The sequence below is a fragment of the Delphinapterus leucas genome, chromosome 15, assembly GCF_059928025.1.
Source record: "Delphinapterus leucas isolate spDelLeu-1000000601 "Yukka" chromosome 15, BTC_Dleu_Yukka2, whole genome shotgun sequence".
NCBI classification, from domain to species: Eukaryota; Metazoa; Chordata; class Mammalia; order Artiodactyla; family Monodontidae; genus Delphinapterus; species Delphinapterus leucas.
In genome coordinates, this window is record NC_143143.1 from 59,259,611 (window position 1) to 59,276,852 (window position 17,242).

The 17,242-nt window shown below is 42.3% G+C and overlaps 1 protein-coding gene across 4 annotated transcripts in view; it reads right to left on the reverse strand.

The window, feature by feature from the left end:
• The window catches only part of PTPRA (protein tyrosine phosphatase receptor type A), a 184,744-nt gene extending 168,089 nt beyond the window's left edge, over positions 1 to 16,655 (reverse strand). For 3 of the 4 annotated variants that reach the window (XM_022592852.3, XM_022592851.3, XM_089896634.1), the window contains exon 1: positions 16,343 to 16,654. The gene's annotated coding sequence lies outside the window, so the exon portion shown is untranslated. Of the gene's footprint in view, positions 1 to 16,342 lie in introns of all 4 variants that reach the window. The other variant, XM_089896635.1, reaches the window with a different exon arrangement.
• Between the last annotated feature and the right edge of the window lie 587 nt (positions 16,656 to 17,242).

A 17,242-nucleotide genomic window follows, 5' to 3' on the forward strand; every position in this document is an offset into this window, starting at 1 on the left:
GAGATTGGAAGGGAGTTGTCTATTATGAGCTCCTTCCAGAAAACCAAACGATTAATTCCAACAAGTACTGCTCCCAATTAGAACAGCTGAAAGCAGCACTTGATGAAAAGTGTCGGGAATTAGTCAACAGAAAACGCATAATCTTCTATCAAGATAATGCAAGACCGCATGTTTCTTTGATGACCAAGCAAAAACTGTTACAGCTTGGCTGGGAAGTTTTGATTCAACCGCTTTATTCACCAGACACTGCACCTTCAGATTTCCATTTATTTTGGTCTCTATAAAATTCTCTTAATGGAAAAAATTTCAATTCCCTGGAAGACTGTAAAAGGCACCTGGAACAGTTCTCTGCTCAAAAAGATAAAATGTTTTGGGAAGATGGAATTATGACGTTGCTTGAAAAATGGCAGAAGGTAGTGGAACAAAACAGTGAATAAAAAGTAAACAACTTTATTGTTCAATAAAGTTCGTGGTGAAAATGAAAAAATGTGTCTTCTATTTTTACTTAAAAACTGAATGAACTTTTCGGCCAACCCAACAATCGATCATCCCTAACATTCTTGGTAATTTCCAAGAAACAAAGTTGAAATTTAGGGTAGCTACACAGCCCTTCGAATCATCAAAAGAAAAAGAAATGTTATATTACAGAGCCCCCAGATTTTGGTATCGATACCTGCTCATCAACAAACATGTCTGTTTACTATATGCCTAGCACTTGGCTCAATGTTCAACATCAATGTATTGAACACCTAATAGAATTAATAGACATGCTCCTCAATACATAATTGTCCTCAATAAACTAACAGGAAATTAAGACATGAAAATGAGTAATTAAAATACACTGTGATCGGAACTTCCCTGGTGGCTCAGTGGATAACACTCTGCGCTCCCAATGCAGGGCGCCCGGGTTCGATCTCTGGTTAGGGAACTAGATCCCACACGCATGCTGCAACTAAGAGTTCACATGCCACAACTAAGGAGCCCGCGTGCCAAAACTAAGGAGCCCAAGTGCTGCAACTAAGACCCCGTACAACCAAATAAGTAAATAAATATTTTTTTAAAAAACCAGAAAACAGGGGCTTCCCTGGTGGCGCAGTGGTTGAGAGCCCGCCTACCGATGCAAGGGACACGTGTTCGTGCCCCGGTCCAGGAGGATCCCACATGCCGCGGAGCGGCTGGGCCCGTGAGCCATGGCCGCTGGGCCTGCGCGTCCGGAGCCTGTGCTCCGCAGCGGGAGGGGCCACAACAGTGAGAGGCCCGCGTACCGCAAAAAACAAAACAAAACAAAACAAAACAAAAAAACCAAAAAACATTGTGATCAATACTGTATTTGTTATACCAACCCTAAAAGGAGGAAAAAACAATTCCTAGGAGAATTCAGGAGACTTCCATAAGTGGGTGATACTTCAGCAGGGTCTAGAAGACTATGTAGTAGTACGGTTACTTAAGTTTTTGTTTATTTAATGAATTCAGTTTCAAAGAGAAAGATAAACTAAATCAAATAGGTACAGTCTTTGGCAATTACAGTGAAGGTTGCAAACTGGTAGCACACTGTGTTATAAAAATATTGAATATGAACTCCTTTAGATAGGCCATGGAAACTCCAGTATGACATATGACCCAAGAGATCTACTTCTCTCATTCATATAAGCTGCCCAGCTTCCAAAGACATATTTGAGTTTGCATCCCCCGACAAACTTAATGCCAAAGATAAGGGAGATGGAAAGAAGAGAGTAGAAGAAAAAGACATCTTAAAAACCTTCTGAGTTTTCAAGCCATTACATGGGCTTACAGTTTCTTGTTTAAAGGTATTTTCCAGTTTTGGAATCAGAAAACTTACAAAACTAGGAAATGAACAGAAAAAAGAAGGAAATAATAATAAGACAACTTTAGATGCTGAGTGAGGTTAGGCTCACTGAAGAACTAAGGGAACTCACCTGCTGCCACCAAACTCAAAGTGCAAGTAATATGAATCCATGCCTCAGCAAAATTACATATTACTATACATCCTGGACCACCAAGATCCTTCTAAAACCATTAATCTGCATGTGTCAATGTATGGATTATTATATAAGTGTCTGGATTATCACATAATATGATTAAGTGACTTGATAGAAATAGCACAAGGATCTATACCTAGATCAGAATTGAGACAGTCAGTAAGGTAATGCTCATTGGAGGAACTGATTCCTACCTAAGAAATTATAATGCAAGGTAAAAAAGAGGGAGATGGGCAGTCCAAAAGACAGAGGGTCTGAAAGAGCACAGCACAGTCAAGGATACGGGGAAAAGGTAAGGCTAAAAGGTTAAGAGGGGTTGGTCACAAAAACTTGCTCTGATAAGGAGTCTGGATTTTACCCAGAGGATTTTAAACTGGGGAGTGCTATGATTAGATAGGGAAGTCAAAAAGATCACTCTTGGCAGCAGTGTGATACATGACCTGGAATAAGGAAATAATAATGGGTAGACAACTAGGGAATCTGCAGCAGTCATCTAAATGAGAAGAAACCAGAACTAAGGGACAGAAGAGGTGGGGGAAAGCAGGCAAATTTGAGAAATATTAAAGGTAAAACAGGTGGGAATGCAACACCAACCAGAAGAACAGTGTCATCCAAATTTCTGGTTTGGGTTACAGGGTTTTGTCATTCATCAAGACAGAGAACACAAAAGTAACACATTTAAAGGGAAGATGAGGTCAGTTCTGAGCCTGTTACAGGTGCCTGGGAAACAGTCCAGTGAAGATTACCAGTAGGTTGCTGGCTATCATCCAGCACGAGGACGAATTTTCTCCTACTTAGCAAGGAGCTGGCAGCCGAAACCCTGGGCATAGGCATATGCTTCCAGGAACAATGCGTAGGATGAAACACAAGAGGGCTAAGGATGTACTCTTTGGTAAGTCAAAGAGTGGTCACCGAAGAGAGGCCTAAGGGAACTGAGGAGTGGCCAGAAAGGTAGAGAAAAACCAAGAAAGTCTGTCACAGAACTCCGGGGAAGATGGTTCAGGAAGCAAATGTTGTACGGTTTATCCCATTTACTCAATTCTTCTCCCTCTCTCTTCCCTCTCCCATCCTTGCCACATTTTCCCCCATTGAAACCCCAGGAAGATAAAAGTTACTCTGTGATCAATTATGCAGCTACACTGTATCCTGACCAACTACTACAGAGGAAAGACAAAATCAAGGTCATTATAATATTTCCTAACATTTACTGAAAGTTTACTACATGCTAAGAACTCTGCTAAGCACTTGGGGTGAACAATCTAATCCTTAAAACAAACATGCAGTAAAAGAGTACTACTGTTGAACCCATTTATTAGGTGAGGAAACAGTCTCAGAAGGGTTAAGTATTAATACTTTGTCCATGTTCACAAAGCATGGCAGGTATGGGATATGAACTCTAGTCACTTCCAACTCCCCAAATTAAAATAACTATAAAGCCTGACAAGGAAAATATGATAGAAATACAAAATCCAACCTGGGGACTTTCCTGGCAGTCCAGCGGTTAAGACTCCATGCTTCCAATGCAGGCGTGTGGGTTGAATCCCTGGTCGGGGAACTACGATTTCCACATGCCATGCAACGTGGCCAGGGGGCGGAGGGGGGAGGAACTAATCTGATTCAAGGACTGGCAGTGTCTGACAGACTGACAGTATAAATGTATTTTAAATATCTAAGAAAATTTAATTCACTAACAAAGGGGTATGAAGGAATTTAATCAGTTAAGCTTGAATTAACATTATTTAAAGAGCAAGTGAAAGTTATTGTTCCTATTTCTATGCATAAATTACAATGCTTACAAGTACAATAACAAGACTAAAGAAAAACTAGGTTTTTAAATTTGCCACTTAAATAAATTGAACATTAATTTGAAACGCAAGTAATTTTTAGTCCTTTTCATGAACAAAAGCCCCACTCAGACATTACAAAACACACATAACTGAACTGCTCTGTTAACCACTACTTGCTCTACAACAGCATTCTTCAAAGTAGAACTTCTGAAAGCTAAGTGCAAGTGAATAAGCAGGAAATGTTAGTTGAAATGTCAAACTTAAGTAACTCTCACACGCTTTCTGGAAGGTTTCACAAGTACTGTTCATAGTGCCTAGGGATGCCTCTGAGAAGGGGAACTTGGAAGATGAGGGAGAGAGAATTACCTTTTACGTATATTTTTAGTACTAACATTTGAATATTTTAACATGTACATGTATCATTCAAATGCATACATGATTTTAAATGAAGCAAATTTAAAAATATACACACTGGGGCTTCCCCGGTGGCGCAGTGGTTGAGAGACCGCCTGCCGATGCAGGGGACACGGGTTCATGCCCTGGTCCAGGAAGATCTCACATGCCGCGAAGCGGCTAGGCCCGTGAGCCATGGCCGCTGCGCCTGCGCGTCCAGAGCCTGTGCTCCACAACGGGAGAGGCCACAACAGGGAGAGGCCCGCGTACCACAAAAAAAAAAAAATTAAAAAAATAAAAAATAAAATAAAAATATACACATTGATTAAAAAACATAAAGGCATTATTTTTTCCATTTTCTAAAAAGATGCTTTCTCAAATTTACCTTCTCCTTCCCACCACAGTCAGCCACTATTGAGAATCACTGCCTCAGAGGTTCACAACTGCTACCAACAGCACTATTGCTAACTGGGTATGAACTATAGGAAGAAAAAGGATCTTCTATCACTTCCACCAACTAGTAGCAAGATCCTGGGCCAGGCTAACTCCCCAGAATGGAGAAACAGAGAAACACCAGTTGGAAGTCACTGTATATTCAGCCCCTGTTAACAAAGCAAGCAGGTCCAGGTGGGAAGCAAGGTGCGCTGGAGAGCAGTGGTCTCACAGACACCAGCAGAAGCACTGATCCAGGAACTGGCCTCATTCCTTGAAAGGTGGGTAAAGCATTCAAATCAGTCGAGGCATGGAAAGGGGCACCAGAACAGAAGCATTCCTGTGAAAGCTCTCCCCCACATTTCCCCACCTTTCCTTTTAGAGGAACACTGGAAGTCCTGGAACTATTCCATATACTGATGTACTGCTGATACACCAAATGGAAGACGTTCTCTTTATTAATGGGGTATTACTAATGCGTTTATAATATTGCATTAAGCCACCTGTCAACCAGTGTTTGAAAACTAATTGATGGTTATTTGTCAATCAATATTTGAGAACTCTTGAACAATTTATAGCAGCCGGGTTTTAACTTCTCCCCACACACAAAAGCTCAGTTCACTTTCAAAAAGCCAAAAATGTGGAACCCTACTAATGCTTCTACTGCTTAAATCATGCTTATCCACATATCTCCATTCCCCTATGCCTAACCAGTCCAGAACACCATCAACCCTGGCCAAATATGCTCTAACAATCATGAAACTAGTCTCTATGCTCTGTCCAGTTCATTCTCCACAGTAATGACAATCAAACTTTTTGACTGCACACCAGTCAATCAATCAACACGCACATCCCCAACATGTGTTCACCAATAAATATGACAAAGATACTAATATATATAAATACTACAAAAAACAGTCATTCATTTCCAAATGTAATAATGATTGTAATAATGGTTTTTATATGGGAAAATATAAAAACCATTACTGCTATCACTAAGATGCTAATACCAACCTTGTTTTAAAAATATTTAGTGTGATCCATATGATCAAATATTTATTATGCTTGAAAAATCTCATTTTAATACTTTGTGACAAAGCAATCTGAAAGCCTGGTTTCAAATCAATACTTGGTTTTAATGGTTATCATAGTCCAAAAGAAATATGGGTCCAAAAGGAAGAAGCACTACGGTTGTGCTTACTAAAGAGTGGTATTTCTTTTTCCAACCCCATCCAATTATACAAACATTTCTCTTCAAATTTGGCTAGCAAATGTCTATCTTCCCTTGAAAAGGAAACGACTCTTGAAATTACTCTTGAAAACTAGTCAGAAGATTTTACTTTTTAAATTTCTAACAAATGGATGTGAAACCCACTAAAACTAAGAGCAAGAGTAACTCTATAATAAACCCTTATATACCTATTATTCAGCTTCAATGATTATCAGTAATGGTAAATAACCTACAACCCTCAGACACAATGAATTATCTTAGAGCAAATTCCAGACATCCTATCATTTCATCCATAAATACTTCAGTACATATCTCCAAGGGAAAAGAGTTTTTTCTTTTAATATAACTATACTATTACCATATCTTTAAAAACTTAAAACAATAGTTTAAAAATCATTTAATATATTAAGTGGTATTCAAATTACTCCCGATTGTCTCATAAATACCTTTTTACAGTTAATTTGTATGACACAGGATCTAATCAAGGTCTACACATTACATTTAGTTAATATGTCTCAAGTCTTTTCTAACCTGTAATAGTTTCTCCACTTTTTTTCTTGCCATTTATTTGAAGTAACTGGGTTCATTTGTCCTACTGGATTTCTCACATTCTGAATTTTCTAATTACACTCTATAAGCTGATTGTTAGATCTAGATGCTTAATTAGAGTCAGGTTTGATTTGATTTTGGTAGGGAAAGACTATTTCATGAATGGTGTTATATTTTTCCTATTGTACCACATGAGAGGAACATAAAGTTTGGTTGTACCCATTTTAGAGATGTTATGACTGATTAGAAGATTGTCATTCTGATTCTTCTATTATAAAGTTCCCTGCTGGTTTTAATTGCAACTGATGATCAATGTCTAGGTCTTTTATTTCATTAGATCATCTGGAAATTTTTTTAGAAATACATTTGGAGATGTTTATCAGGTAAGAAATTTATGTTTCCAAGTTTTTCATGTGTAAAAATATGAGAGTTTTTATAGATGCAACAAAATCACAATGAGCCCATGAGTCACTGGGGAAATGCAAATCAAAACTACAATGAACTATCATTTCATACCACTAAGATAGCTAGAGTCAAAAAGACAGAATAACAGGGGACTTCCCTGGTGGCACAGGGGTTAAGAATCTGCCTGCCAATGCAGGGGACACAGGTTCAAGCCCTGGTCCGGGAAGATCCCACATGCCGCGGAGCAACTAAGCCCGTGAGCCACAACTACTGAGTCTGCGCTCTAGAGCCCGTGAGCCACAACTACTGAGCCCACATGCCACAACTACTGAAGCCCACGTGCCTAGAGCCCGTGCTCCACAACAAGAGAAGCCACCGCAGTGAGAAGCCCGCGCGCCGCAAGGAAGAGTAGCCCCCGGTCGCCGCAACTAGAGAAAGCCCGCACGCAGCAAAGAAGACCCAATGCAGCCAAAAATAAATACATAAAATAAATTTAAAAAAAAAAAGACAGCATAAATATTGGTGAGGATGTGAAGAAACTGGAACCCTTGTGCATTGCTGCTGGGAATGTAAAATGGCACAGGTGCTTTACAAAACAGTTTGGCAATTCCTCTAAAGTTAAACAGACCCATTTAACCCAGCAATTCCGCTCTATATCCAAGAGAAATGAAAACGTATGCCCGCACACGTACTTGTGCATGAATGCTCACAGCAGCATTAATCGTAATAGCCAAAAAGTGGAAACAACTCAAAAATTCACTAACTGATGAATAGCTAAACAATATTATCTATACAATGGATTATTTATTCAGCTATAAAAAGGAATGAATGAATTCATGCTACAACATGAATGAACTCCCCAAAACATTATGCTAATTAAAAGAAGTCAGTCAACAAAGGCCACATTTTATATGATTCCATTTATATAAAATGTCCAGAACAGGCAAATAGAAAGAGTAGGGGCTGCCAGAGGCTGGAGGGAGGGTGGAATGGAGAGTGAAGGTAATGGGTGCAGGGTTTCTCCTTGGTGTGATGAAAATGTTCTGAAATTAGATAATGGTGATGGTTGCACAACTCCACAAATACACTAAAAGTCACTGATTGTACACTTTAAAAGGCTGAATTTTATAGTATGTAAATTATATCATGATAAAGCTTCTTTTTTAAATTACAAGGAAAATGTTATCCCATAGCATACTTATAAGAAAAAAGACGTTACTTCCTCATTCACTGTTAAAATAACATCTTTACTTGAAGAGACAGATTAAGGATATTAACTTCTCAAATAATATTAGCTAGATAGCCATTTACCACAGAAAAAGTAGGCTTTTTTTTTTTTGGTAGAAGTAAAATGTATAACATCAACAACTCCACCACATGATAACCAACAAGATAACCTGCCTCAATAGTTCATGAAGAGGCAATGAACGCATTTCATTTTTCATTCAAGTGTATGTTCTGTTTACATTTAGACAATTATTCCATACAGCATTGTTATGAAGGCAGTCATTTACTATTAAGAATGTTTTCTCCAGTATAACTTTCTCCAGTAGCTCACAAAAGAAGTGATTTTTCTTGGATTTCTTTTAATAAAGAGAATCTAGCAAATACTAAGGCATGCTAGAAGCTTCTATACTTTTAAAACTATATAACAAACCTCCAACACTGAAAAATTTATTCTAATGTTGCTTGTTCAAATCTTCAGCAACATTTACTACATCTTACAAGAGTATCTGCAAACAAAATTTAGTCTTAGTTTCTTGATATATTATTTTCCATACACTATATTCAGCCTTTTTGCGGGTGCAGGCAGTGCGGACAGGAGAACCTGCCAATGGTATGTGCCTTTTGCTCATTTATAAGAACAGAAAACCTTGAAATAGATACTTTAATCATTAGGCTGTGAAATTATGTACAGCATCTGATTGAATAGCCTATGTCTTTTTTTCTTTTCTTTTTGGCTGCACCCCATGGCTTGGGGGGATCTTAGTTCCCCCACTAGGGATTGAACCTGGGCCACGGCAGTGAAAGCGCTGAGTCCTAACCACTGGACTGCCAGGGAACTCCCCAGGCTATGGCTTTAAACATCATTGGGGGAAAAAAACATGCAGAGCTTCTCTTTATGCTCCAGATGCTTAGTTTTCAAATGTCTTGTTATTAGTGATAGCCTCATATTTTACTATTTAATATCTCAGGTTCTACATAATCTTAAAACAAGATTCCTATAATGACAGAGGATGTAAGTCTATGTTTCAAATAGAGTTCTTGATACCTTCCAATGTAATACGAGCTGACTTATTTAATCTGACTTAATAGCTCACTGAGCAGGGACTTCCCTGGTGGTCCAGTGGTTAAGACTCCGAGCTCCCAATGCAGGGAGCCCAGGTCTGATCCCTGGTCACAGAACTAGATCCCACATGCATGCTGCAAATAAGACTAGGCGCAGCCAAATAAATAAATAAATACTAAAAAAAACCCAAAAAAAAACTGCTCACCAGGACTTCATAATAGGAGCTAGACAAGGGTCAGCTCTGCCATTTTGTTTGTTTCCTTGTGCTTGCGTTATTAATATTTTCTTCAATCACTGGTTTCTTTGCAGGGATCTTTTTAAGCCACTTGTTCATTTTGTGAAGGTTAGTTTAATGAAAGCTGAATAATATAAACTGTTATCAATATGTTGCAATACACTGAAAGCAAATGTATGTACACAGGGATTTCCCTGGTGGTCCAGTGGCTAAGACTCTGTGCTCCCAATGCAGGGGCCTGGGTTCAACCCCTGGTAGATCCCACATTCTGCAACTAAGAGTTCACATGCCGCAACTAAAGATCCCACATGCCGCAACAAAGATCTCTTGTGCCACAACTAAGACCCAGGTCAGACAAATAAACAAATAAATAAAAAAAATTTTTTTAAATATATATATAAAATATATATATACAGCTCTGCTTGCTTACTGAAGGACTCCCCTCTTACTTCTGGACACCCAAACACTGTTTGACCTACAGACCCAAGAAGATGCCAGTGACAGTCCCTAAATGTAATGTTTTATCATTTTTTAGATAAAAACAATAAAAAGTTCAGCATCCCAGCATCTTATCCACCTCACTTGGAAAACTACTGCTCTGGATTGCAGCCACAGTGAACTTTTCACAACTGCAAATCAGATCAGTTCACTCCTCTTTTAAATCCTTCAATGGCTTAGCCCTGCCTTCACGATAAAGTCCAAAATCCTTACGTGGTGTATAGGGCCCTCAACTCTGGCCCCTGCTTCTCTCTAGTCCAGTGGTTCTCAACCCTGGCTGCATATTAGAATCACCTAGGGAATTAAAACATACATATACATATATATATATATGTAAGGTACCAAACCCCTTCCTAGCTCAGGGTCTCTGTGTTCTTTAAACTGCAAGCATTGTTGAACTTCTCTGGTGCTCCCAAGACATCTTATTCTTCCCCTTTGATCACATCTATAATTACCATCAGGTGATTAATATCTGCCTTCTGCATTAGCCCATAAGGACAGACATCACATCCAAGTTATTGGAGTATCCAGTATCCAGTTATCTGGAGTATCCCTAACTACCAGCACAATGTCTGGTATTTTCTACTGAACAGCACCCAGTTTTCTATTTCATACCAGTATGATCTTATCCTAAATTTCCAAAATATTTCTGGCCTATCAACCATGTCTTTCTTCATAAAAAAGTTGACTTTAGCTACATAACACTTGGATATGATATATAACACAGCACCATACTTCATTCAAAATCTAAATGAGCTACTAAAACTCATTTAGTAGCTCATTTAGATTTTTTCCTAAAGTTTTTCTAAAGAAATGTAAATTAAACCTAACTCAAAGTAATATTACATTTCTTTTAAATTAACAAAATCGAATATTAGGTTTTTTAAAATTTATTTTACTTTCGGCTGCGTTGGGTCTTCGTTGCTGCATGTGGGCTTTCTCTAGTTGCAGCAAGCGGAGGCTACTCTTCATTACGGTGCACAGGCTTCTTACTGCGGTGGCTTCTCTTGTTGTGGAGCATGGGCTCTAGGCGCGCAGGCTTCAGTAGTTGTGGCACACGGCTCTCAGTAGTTATGGTGCACGGGCTTAGTTGCTCCACAGCATGTGGGATCTTCCCGGACCAGGGCTCGAACCCGTGTCCCCTGCATTGGCAGGCAGACTCTTAGCAACTGCACCACCAGGGAAGCCCAAATACTAAGTTTTGTTTGTAACAGCACTGGCTGTATTGTCAGGAAATAGAGCCGCAAAAATTGCTGATGATATTGTAAACCAGTTCAACCTTTCTAGAGAGCAATTCGGCACTGAAATCATATTCTGATGCAGTGACCCCATTTTAGGGGTAAGAGTGCAAGAAAATAATCCAAAGGAAGTATTTGAACAAGGGTGCTCAGAAGTACCATTTATAATAGTAAAAAGGAGAGAGAAAAGGAAAATAAAAAACGATCGCACAAACTACAGCTATCAATGCATAGAATACTATTCTGTGATTTAAAATAATAAACAAAATGAGTAAATATAAAATATTGATGTTATTCAAGAAAACAAAAATCATATGCTGTATTTACTTTAACTGCCATGTACATATAAAAGGTTTTAACTATAAAAAAAAATCTATGCCTATACACTGACACAAATGGATGTGAATTTAAAGTAAATACAATTTCACATTTAATGGATTCTCTTTTCCACAGAGAATATATTAAAACAAATTTTAACACTGGGTTATTTGAGGGTTTGTTGCTCAATTGTATTGTTAGTGTTATATTATTGCTATTTTTGTTGTACTCAGACTCACTAAAAAAATTTCTTCAAATTTGTCATTTGGGAACATATTAGTTATTACATTAGAAGTAAAAAGACAAGATTGTATATTTGGCCAGATTCCTGCTTATAACTTAAGCTTCACCTGCACCTCATTTTTCCCACATGAAGGTGGAGAAAAACAATGCAACAATGTTTACAAACTGACTCTGAGAACCTCCAATGAAAGATGCTGGGCAAATACAAATATCAGAGCTGCTTAAAAAAATCACCACCACCCAGTGTTTTGCACAAGTCACTTTATCCTTCTGAGACTCAATGTCTCCTTCTGCAGATAGAAAGAAGTAGGCTAGAATCACATGAGGGGAGGAGGTTAGGTAAGGGAAAAGCATCTGAAAAAACAGTCTATCTGAAAAAGCACCCCAGGCTACCCTGATACATACTCTGATGAAGATCTGTTTGAGGTCCATTCACATTTTTGCAAAGAGGATAAGTTAGTACAACCCCCTCCAAGGGGTAGTAATTTGGCTACATGTCTACAAATTTAAAATGCACACGTATCCTTTGACCCAGCAATTCCACTTCTAAAAATATACAATTCAGGGGCTTCCCAGGTGGCGCAGTGGTTGAGAATCTGCCTGCTAATGCAGGGGACACGGGTTCGAGCCCTGGTCTGGGAGGATCCCACATGCCGCGGAGCAACTAGGCCCGTGAGCCACAACTACTGAGCCTGCGCATCTGGAGCCTGTGCTCCGCAACGAGAGAGGCTGCAATAGTGAGAGGCCCGCGCACCGCGATGAAGAGTGGCCCCCGCTTGCCACAACTAGAGAAAGCCCTCGCACAGAAACAAAGACCCAACACAGCCAAAAATAAATAAATAAAAAATATACAATTCAGGTAATTTTATACATGAGCTCTTAACAAAGTATGTAAAAGGATATTCATTATAATGTTGTAATAGAAAAACCTGGAAACAACTTAAATGTTGTTTGATCCAAAAACTAGTTACAAATAATAGTGCAGCCAAACAATGAAATAAGTAAAAGAATATCAATAAAATAAAAAGAATAAATAGCTCTATATGTACTAATATGTAATGATTTCCTAAGTTAAGTAATGATTTTCCTACGTTAAGTAAAAAAAAGCAAGATATGGGAATTCCCTGGCATTCCAGTGGCAAGGACTCCGTGCTTTCGCTGCAGAGGGCCCAGGTTTGATCCCTGGTCAGGGAACTAAGATCCTACAAGCCAAGCCGAGCAGCAGTGAAAAAAAAGAAGAGCAAGATGTGACTGGTATGTACCATGGGGTAGGAGTACGGATAGGCAGATACATGTTTATACAGGAATAGTGTCTATGTAAAGCCACAGAAACTGGAAACTTCAACCATCTCTGGGGAGGTCAGGGTAGAAGGGAGGCATTTCTCTATACATACGCTTTCGTACTGCTGGAATTTTTTCTCATAAGTATGACCTGTTCCCAAAACTCAGCAGTATTCTCTTTAGGCCTCACTCTGGGTCTAAGAGGCTATGATTCTGCCTCTGTGAAGCCTCACCATTGCCTCCTAAATTGCAAGGGTATTAACATCTGGCCCCACACTGCCCCTGAATGACCTTTCAAAAGCCTGGTGTGCCCAAGTCCCTGACCTCCTTTATCTTTTATTTTTTAAATTTATTTTATTTTGTTTATTTTTATTTTTGGCTGCCTTGGATCTTTGTTGCTGTGTGCGGGATTTCTCTAGTTGCGGCGAGTGGGGGCTACTCTTCGTTGTGGTATGCGGGCTTCTCATTGCAGTGGCTTCTCTTGCTGTGGAGCACGGGCTCTAGGTGCGCCAACTTCAGTAGTTGCAGCGCACAGGCTCAGTAGTTGTGGCTCGTAGGCTGTAGAGCACAGGCTCAGCAGTTTTGGTGCACGGGCTTAGGTGCTCCGCGGCATGTGGGATCTTCCCGGACCAGGGCTCGAGCCCATATCCCCTGCATTGGCAGGCGGATTCTTAACCACTGCACCACCAGGGAAGTCCCCCTGACCTCCTTTAAAATCCCCCTTTAAAGTCTCCACTGCCCAAACTCTAACACAGCACTTACAGCCCTTCAAGCCAACCTAATCTCATCTCCCACCCTTCTTCCCTCTACCCAATCCAACTACGTTTAACCTCTCCCTGCTCCCCAAGGACAATGGGTTCCTTCCACCTCCAAGCCTGCCTGTGCTGCTCCTTCTTTCCTGTATCCTGTCCACCATACATAAACTCCTATCTATCCTTCATGACCCAAAGGCTCCCTTCCAGTCAAGTTTTCTCAGACCACCCAGGGAGGGAATGCTGTCTATACAGCCAGGCAGATACTCTGGAACTAGACTGCCAAGATTCAAATCCTGACTATTCCCTCATCTGCACACTGTATGGGCTCAGTTTCCACCCTTGTCTAGTAAGAATTAGCCACCACATGATGGTAGAAAGAATTATATAAGATAATTCGTGGAAAGCATTTATTACCTAGCCTGACACAAGGCAAATAAAATGTATTATTACACTCTTATAGTACCTGTGATATAAGTATTTGTATCCACTTGTCCTGCATTAAGCTGTGAGCCCCTCAAAGGTAAAGATGTGACTTCCTCACTTTTATTCTGTATGCCAAGCACTTCGCCTGGCAAACAGAATACATGTGAATGTAGTTCAGTCAGAGGACTGGCTTTTCTGGTTTCTGAATTTCACCTAGGTGGTAAATTAGTGTCTAAAAGGTACCCAGTGAACAGCCTCCTAGACTGTACCCTGCCTTACAGTACGCACATAGCCAGGCCACTTCAGGCAGGCAGAGGTGAAAAAGAGATGGTGGGGCTTTTAGCCTTTCAGAGACAGTCAAGCAGATTGAAGGCCAGTGGGATATGAGACCGGCCAGTTTCTGCCTGTTGATTACTTATGGGGGCTTGATGGGATGGACATGAAGAGATGGGGAATCAAGATACTAAAAGTCATAGGTGTGCACGCCAAGCAGGAAACACTCAGGAAAGGTTCTCTCAGGGGACTTCCCTGGTGGTGCAGTGGTTAAGAATCCGCCTGCCAATACAGGGGACGCAGTTTCGATCCCTGGTCCGGGAACATCCCACATGCCACAGAGCAACTAAGCCCGTGTGCCACAACTACTGAGCTTGCGCTCTAGAGCCCGCGAGCCACAACTGCTGAGCCCGTACACCGCAACTACTGAAGCCCATGCACTCTAGGGCCCATGCTCCACAACAAGAAGGCACAGCAATGAGAAGCCGGTGCACCACAACAAATAGTAGCCCCACCTGCTGCAACTAGAGAAAGCCCACGCACAGCAACGAAGACCCAACGCAGCCAAAAAAAAAAAAGATTCCATTGAATTAAAAAAAAAAAGATTTTCTCAGGAAGTGGGTACCTGGAAGTAAACATAAGTGGAAGAGATGGGACAGGACCTGTAAGACAATCGGGAGGAAGAAACCTCTCAATATGGAAGATGAACAGTTGAACAAGGCACAGCTCCTGCCCTCATCAAGCTTCTCAAATGAGAAGGGCTTTAAAGGAAGAGGTGGAGGTTGGCAGGTAAAGGTGGGGAGGAAAGAGGATCACACAAGCAAAAAAAGAGGCAGTCAAGCAATTCTGATTGGCCAGAGAGGGGGATGAAAGGAAGGAGAATTGAAGGATTCAGCTAAAAGTAAAAGAGTAAGTTGAAGCAAGCCTGTCAAGTGCCCTGTAGGACCTGTTAAGGCATTTTGGGCTTCATTCACCCTATGGGAAAAGGAAAGCGAGGGAGTTTTAAGTAAACAAGTGACAGCATCAGATCTGTGTTTTGTAAAGGAGTGGCCAGGCAGGAAGATGTTCGCCCATCTTCCACCACCAGTCCTCTCCTTGCCCACCATCTTCTGGTTCTAGAGCTGCCTTAACGGCAAGCAGGTGGCAAGAGAAGAGATCTTTCAGGAGATGTGACTGGTTCTAGAGCAGGGATCCCTACCCTGGGCAAAGGCTTCTGAAGGCATTCACCCTCCTAGAGAGGTTTTAAACATTCTTGTTTTCCTGTCTTACAAACATCATTCACTGACCTCAAAAAAAAAAACAAACCCTCAACATTAGGCTCAGCTCTGCCATTATTATTTTTATCTTCAGGAAATACAATTAGGAACTAATTTTTCAAAAAACGGTATTCTTTGTGTTATTCACCAAAAGTTAAAAAAAAAAAAAAAGGAGGAGACCTGCATTCCCAATTGGCTCATTTTAAATTCTGGGCAGCTCTGAGCCCCTGCTTCCCTTCCTAAGCGGCCTCAACTGTAGGGAGTGGACAGTAAAGAGAAGGGCCCGGGGAAGAAAAGTTGGTCACTGTAAGAGCAAATTTTCTCGTGCCAGGAGTTTTCCTCTTTCTTCCCATTAAATGGACCTGAGCAAATTCTGTTCTCGCTGTCCAAATTTCTTCTTTCAGAATGAACTATGGCAGCGCCCCCGCCCGACCCCAGGAGGACACACGCAAAGTTCCTGGGCAGTAGAGAGGGGTCGGCGCCCGGGCCGGCGCGTTTCCGGGGACACCCCCCACCCCACCCCACCCACCCACACACGGACAGCGTTTCCGGGGACACCCCCACCACACACACACACACGGACAGCGCAAGGATGTGGGATTCCTGGAAAGCCGGATGGATCCGGCCCGGAAAAGAGGGATTTGGTATCGGGCCGGGGACCCCTCCCACCCGCTCCCGGGAGCCGCCCGCCCACCTCCGGAGCCCGCCTGGGCGGCGGCAGCCGCGAACACTCACCGAGTCCGGCGGTGGGCGGGACCGCTGGGGACGAGGACGGCGGCTCCGCCTCTGTGCCGCGGCGGCGTCTCGGCCCGCCACACGCCCTCAGGGCCGCCGCCCGGCCCACGGCTCGGAGCCCCGCGGCGGCGGCGGCGGCCTCGCCTCCATGGCGAGGGGAAGCGGCTGAGGGGCAGCGGCTGAGGGGCTACCGGGCGGGCGGCGGTGATGGCGGCGGCAGCCTCGGGTCCGAGCTGGAACGCGCGCGCGCGTTTCTGTCACCGCCGCACTCGCCGCAGCCTCGCTCCCGACCCGGCCTTGGCTGTAAAGAGCCTCCTCATTGGTGGTTCAGAGACGGGCGCTGGTTGGCCCAGACAGAACGGGCGTCTCCTGGCCCTCCTGGGTCCCGCCCTTGCGCGCCTCCGAGCGCTCTCTCGCCTAACAGCCTGGGGCGCAAGGCCGGGTCTCACTGTCACCGTCTCACTGATGGCCCGGGAGATGTGCGCCCCAAGGCAGCGCACATGGACCCTGGGAGCACCGGCCGACCGTGCACCAACACCGTCCGCCTCTCTACTGTCCCACCTCCCTGGATGTGGGCCTTCTTCCCAGTTTACAGATGCGGAAACTGAGGCCAAACACAAGTTACACCAATGTCTAGCGATCAGGGCAGCCTGGAACTCAAAAATCGTCTTTCCACTCCTGTCTCCAAACGGGTTCCCTCGAACTCCCCCCCTCCCTTTTTCTAATTGGTGCAAGGTATTTAAAGGACGGAGGCTCTCAATGGGGAGGGAGAGGAACCTGCAAAACCGCTAGAAGAGGCCTAGCACCGTGGCTGTGGTCTTCCATCAAGTCAACCTAGCCATCCCCACTCGAGCCCCAGGGAAATCTCCCCAGCTTTCCAGATGCGCATATCCGGGCCTG